The sequence below is a fragment of the Frieseomelitta varia genome, unplaced genomic scaffold (genome assembly GCF_011392965.1).
Source record: "Frieseomelitta varia isolate USP_RPSP 00005682 unplaced genomic scaffold, Fvar_1.2 scaffold_353, whole genome shotgun sequence".
In the NCBI taxonomy this organism is placed as follows: domain Eukaryota; kingdom Metazoa; phylum Arthropoda; class Insecta; order Hymenoptera; family Apidae; genus Frieseomelitta; species Frieseomelitta varia.
Window position 1 is genome coordinate 127,178 of NW_025110094.1, and position 6,601 is coordinate 133,778.

General features: G+C 38.1%; 1 long non-coding RNA gene across 1 annotated transcript in view; it reads left to right on the top strand.

Annotated features, from left to right (window-relative positions):
• The first annotated feature begins 23 nt into the window (after window positions 1-23).
• LOC122530789 overlaps window positions 24-6,601 on the top strand; it is an 8,078-nt gene continuing 1,500 nt past the window's right edge. The window contains exon 1 of the long non-coding RNA XR_006307099.1: window positions 24-1,299. This is a non-coding gene — a long non-coding RNA (uncharacterized LOC122530789). The remainder of the gene's footprint in view (window positions 1,300-6,601) is intronic.

Below are 6,601 nucleotides of genomic sequence, written 5' to 3' on the forward strand. Positions count from 1 at the left end.
AAAAAAAATTAAAAAAAAAAAAAAAAAAAAAAAAAAGAAAAAGACGCAGCAGAGAGTCCGTATTGGAAACTCGCGATCCACCGATTTTCCACGGATCGTAAACAGATCGAAATACTTGTCCCGGTAAAGTAAATGCCGCTAGGTATTCTTCCTTAAATTACTTTTAAGCTTAATCGCTAACAACCATGGCTCTTTAGTAGCCATTTTTCTCTACTTTGTCTGTGGACTCGGTTTTTTTTTCTTCTTTTTTTTTACAACCATGCTCGTTTCACGAAAATACATGTCTCTCTTTCTTTTGTTCGTAGTCTGTACAGCCATCTTGCGGGGGTCGTCGTAACGAAAATAGTCGCTAGTCTAACGCTGTCGATAGACGAAACGCTTGAACTGCCAAAGTATCGGTCTAGTCGAACTCGTCCTCGTTACTTCGTTCGATGTCTCAAAACGTTTGTTGCTGTTCGCGGTTTGTTTGACAAGTGAAGAAAGAAGAGAACAAAGAGAAGAGAGAGATAAAAGGAAAGTGTTCGTTGTTGAAAGTTTAGAATTGTCACAGTTTGACGAGTCATTCCTGAAACTAATCGAGATCTAGATCAGACTCCACTGAATTCTACAGGCTGGGCCAAAAGTTTCTCCCCGCTTACTTTTGTTTTTCGATAAAACCTCAAACTATAACTAATGTTATCGATTTTGAATTAAATTTAAGTTTAAACGCGAGTTTCTTTTTTTTTTTTACTACGTTTTGAGAATTATTTCTTTCAAATGTCGTAATAAATTAATAAAACATACATTGATACGATATATTAGTCGATTAACAAAAAGAATAATTAACTAAGAAAATAGTTACCGATTTATTTTCGTAGGAAGTGACTTTTCGCCCACCCTGTAATTTCAACTCGTCAAATCTCAATGAGCTACGCCGATGCCACAGAGAACTCGATACTTCGTCAGTTCTCTCTCACGATTTCGCAGCTTTTTTTTCCTCAATTACGAAATTTCCTCCTAGCGTCACTCTGGCCCGTCCTCCGACTGAAAAATATATAATCGGGAGTCTCGCGAGGACGATGCCTGTATACTTGCACTATCGAGAAAACCTTACGCGTCCTAAATTGGTGTTGTCCTAAACGAAAAACATCGTACAGGGAAGAGTCCATCCGTGCACCGAATCTACAGTAATCGCGTTTTACAAGTGTGTGTACGTGTGTTTGCGTGTTCTATCTCTTTAAATATGAAAAAAAACATGCGCAACCTGTGCAACGTCGACGGGGGGAGGAAAAAAAAAAGGCCGGAAAATGCCGACCGTCGGTTATACAAAATTCTGTAAGTACGTACGTCCTTATCGACTGAGCCGCCTGTGGTAAAGACGATTCCACGATGGAATGTGTAATTCGACGATTACCGATTACAATTGAAGAGTAAGAAGAAGAAACCAAAAAAAAGGGGGGGGGGGGGGAGAGAAAAACATCGATGTGCAAACGTAGGGATCCCTGCGTTCTTCGAGGCCTCGACGAACGTTCAACGAGCGATTCTCGATGCTTCTCAGAGTCTGTGTTCGAGGAAATATCAAACAGATTCGCGGTCAGACGTTTCGAAACGACGACGATATCTTGCAAATCGCAGCGTCCACGGGTCGTCAATTTTTTAACAAATGTCCTCGTTTGCCTCTGGTTCCAAATTAGCCGGAGTTCGAAGTATAAATTTAATAAAATAACGCCTTTCGACATTTGATTTCTTGTTTTTTTTTCCAATGACTTGTTCGTGACGGCGTGGAACAAAAATGACGAAGGTAACGAGGCAGAGGTATTGTAACGAGGCCCTTATCGTCTCCACTTCCGGTTCGCGACGAGATAACAATAACTCACCAGCTAGGAATACGACCAATGTCGATTGTAATAAGATCCGGTCAGCAACCAGATAACAATAAATGGAATGCGACCATTGTACCCCCCACATCGGTACCGAACACTGTATAAATACCCGTCACTCTTGAATAAAGGCAGATCGGTGTTGCACGCTAATTAGTACGCTATCGTTATTCCGTCGAAACCTCTCTCGAGAAATTTAATTCGCATATATGTTTACTATGGTAGATTGCGACCTGTTGCTCTATCTCGTAAACAATTCGTATCGTTTCACCGAAACCTTAGCATTGGAATACCACGGTCTTCATTTGCGAGGATAAGATTAAATTCCTGTGATATTATCTTGCTAAAACGACACGCAACTAACCATCACCGTTTCTTATCGAGACCTCGATAACATTGTCTTAGTCGCGTGACATATTTTGGCGATCCTGCCAGGATTCATAGACTCTAGCGCAAGGAGAACTGGACCACTGAAACTCTAAGGACCTCAGCACCAGACTACTAGAGCCACATCTCTGCGGAACGTCAAGGATTCGAAGAAACCTAGAACGATGTGAAGAGACAAGACCTATATCTTCTTCACCTGATTCTCACCAAAGATCAAATGAAGCTGTCACTTTGCTCGTTAACGAATATTGAAACTCTAAGTAAACAAATTAATCGGCAAAACGAAAGATGAACAAACCAAGACAAATTATTACGGGAAGCATTCAAACCCCAGACGTTAGAGAAATTAACAGCTATCATAAAAAAAAAATTAGAAATCGCACACGAAGAACGAAACCAATTAGCTATTATAATAAATACGTTGACATACTCTGAAACAGTACGTACCGATATAACGGATGAACATAATCCACTCAATACACTGCCAAAACCGAGGAATCCCCAGAAACAACCATAAGAAGAACATACCCGTCAACGTGAATCAATTTACAGTGATCCAACAATGAAACCATCAGAGGCACAATAAGAACTGTTGAAGTTCTCAATGGAATCAACGATATCGGCGTAGAAGAATTCATAAAATCAGTAAGATTGGCTAGAACCAGGGTAAGTGACACCGTTTCTCTATCACGCATGATTCTAACCGAGAAAATCACTGACCGAGCTGAACAAAGCATTTGGTTCTACTCCATAACTTCATATGAAGAGTTATACGCAACCCTTTGCACACAAATTTCCATTCCTACCATCGTTAGCAGCGGAAATGAAATGCAAAACATAAAACAAGGAATAAATGAAACTGTAAAGTCATATTCTAATCGTTTTAGGCAAACATTAAATGAACTCGAATGTGCTGTACAAGCTAAACATAGTAATTCTAGAGCCCACAACCTCGCTCTAGAAGAAAAAAATTACAGAAGCAATTTGATTTTACATGCATAATTTATGTATCAATTTATTTCAATACATTATTCTTATAAAGGCCACATCACTGCGTACAAGTACAACAAGAAGCATCAAGTATGAAGATATGGCTAAAAGAAACCACTGCCAGAAGGATGACTAGCCAACGTCCAGCAACAGCAAAGACCATCACTCGACCAACATGCCAATCTTCCCCATCAAATTAAGCAACCACCTCTATTAAAATTCCCACTACACTCAAATGCGATAATTGCCAAAAAACCGGACACACCCAAGGCAACTGCTTCCTCCTTAGAATAAAATTCTTCCCCGTTTTCAATATGGAAAGATCCCTCTTCGCGTCAACAACTTGGAAGAAACCAATCAAGGGGTTTGAACGAAACAATGGAACAGGAGGAGCAGGAATACGAATCAACTATACCCCAGGAGAATTGCACAGCAATTGTAATACAGCACATCAAATGTAAACTCCCAAGAATGGCAAGACCAGGAAAACTCTTATTGGTCACATTGGGGTAAATCTACTGTAACAAAGCTTTTGTGAAAACCAGTTGGAATTAAAGGAACCACGCACTGTTAGACTTGGCAATGACAAACACCACTTAAATTCAATGACACACTGCAAAGTTTACGGCAAGATACATGTTCTTCATAATACCAGATGACTTCCCATTGATGGAAGACGGAATAATAGGATTACCCTTTCTAAAACAGCATAATTACACAATAAGTAACGATGAAATTCAAAGTGATCAGAGACGAATTCCTTTACAGATAACCAAGGAAGAGATATTACCTCCCAGAAGATCCTCTGTGTAAAAATTGGAAATGAAGTTATACGGGTTTGTTACATCAATCCTGGTAAGCAAACTGTCCAACTATCTAATCAGATCTCAACAAACAATAATATCAGAGTCCATGAACTATTAAACAAATTACACTTAGACAACACTGAATTTAACTACGCCGAAAGCATAAAAGAAATAGTCTGCTCCTACCATGACCTCTTCGCATTAGAGACCGATCCACGTATTAACCTAATCTCACACACGATCTATCCAAACAAGGCAAACTGATGAACATCAAATGCTATAAACCTCCAGAATGTCACAAAACGAGAAATTCGTACACAAATACAACAAATGTTAGACAAGGAACGAAGCGATTCCCCTTTCAACGCATCAGTTTGGGTTGTCCTCAAAAAAACTGATGCCTCTGGAAAACAAAAATGGCAAAAAAACAAAAGAACGAATCAAGACAAAACATCATTGGACTGGAATACATAATGAAGTTACTGAATATATAAAGAATTGCAACATCTGCCAAACCAACAAACTCACCCGTACAAGGCCTAAAGAAGAAGCTCTACTTGCTGAAAATGACAAAATTGTCCTGGACATTATAGGTCCACTAAAACTCACCACTAAATGAAATCAATTCATTCTCTCGATACAAGACACCTTAACCAAGTACTTTATCTTCATTCCATTACCTGATCAATGGGCTGAAACGATTATTGACCAGTTGATAGAACATTACATCTATACTTTCTCATTTCCCAAACACATACTAACCGATCAAGGACAAAATTTTGTTTGCAAGTTGATGGGCTCATTTGAAAAGACTTTCAAAATCAAACATATTGAAACTGTGTTCCATGCGCAATCAAATGGATCTCTTGAAAGAGCACAGATTCATAAAAGACATGTTGTGAACCAGCCGTTTTCGATGAAAACAAAGCCGAATGGGACGAAAATCTGAAACCCATATCCATGGCCTATAATAGGACAACACATACAACCACAGGATTTACACCTTTCGAACTCAGCTTTGGAAGAGAAGCAAATATGCCCTCTGCCATATCGCTCACACCCAAACTCTCACAAAAGGGAAACTCTTTCAACTCTGGAAAGACAGACATACTGAATACCCTACAGCTGCAAAACGCATAACGAATGAAAATAAAAAAACGATACAAACTTAATCAAGACAGAAGAATCTGACTTAAAAGTTTATACCAAACAAATGACCTAATACTACTACATAACGACCACAAATTAAACAAAGAATGGCTAGGACCGTACAAAATCCTAGAAACCAAAACACCTAATTATCTATTAGACATACCAAAATCCAAACCCATGTTGGTGCATGGTAATAGATTAAAACCATTTTTCCAAGGAATCATCTCAACAGCATTAAGTTTAACCATAACCCCAATAGGATACGAAAAGGTACTTACAGAAACCATTGGAAAAGACTTTTGTATACCACAGAGAAATTAAAATCACCATAATTCCGAACCGATGATCTGTATAACGACGCGGAACTAATTCAAAATTTATACACACCTATCGAAAAACAATGCACCAAACATACTGCGAGAGAATCGCATTTAACATAATAACCACTCGAATAAAAAATCTCGAACGATCCGTTAACAAGCTAAAAACAATAACTCACAGTAAAACTAAAAGAGGACTATTCAACATCATTGGATCTGTCTCCAAGACTCTCTTCGGCACTCCTGATGACGCTGACCTAAAATTAATCAATGAAAACATGGACAAACTTTTCAACAGTCAAAACGAATTAACACACATAGTCCAAAACCAAACATCAATGTTCAGACAGATCCTTCAAGATGAACATTTTAAATATTTAACCACACAAGTAACTACGCAACCAGAACAATTAGCACAAATTGCGAACAACGAAATCTTAGACAGAAACTTTTTAATACTAGAAGCACTCATCACCAAACTCACCAGTAAAGTAAACGATTTCTGCCTAATGATAATTTTGAAAAAAAAAAAAAAAAACAGGAATAATAGACACCACCTTAACTGACATTGACACATTTATGAAATCTCAATTCAAAACTCACATAAGAACATCCAATGTTCCTAAAAAAATTTTCAAAGTATAATCGATATTGGTACACTAAACGCGTTAATAATTAACAACACCCTGGTCTATCAAATTATTATACCAATAATAGAAAGTGACGAATGGACACTCTATAAAACACATAGCCATACCTCATGAAATACAAAACAGCTTTGTAGCACCATTAATAGAACACGAATACACTTTAGAGGAGCAAACTGGATACATCTCAATAAACCAAAGGTATTTAATACCGAATTCTGCAGAGAAGCACCGATAGGCAAACTTTGCGAAAGAATACAACCCAACATCACAACCCCAAAACATATAGTCCAATTAGTAATTGCAAAACCGCTCTCTTTCAAATAGACACCATCACCTTCATACCGATGCAAAGTCGCAACAGATACATCGTTATACCACAACAACCAATCTTTATTCAAACACTTTGTAACAAAGTCGAACATATAGAAATCCGCGAA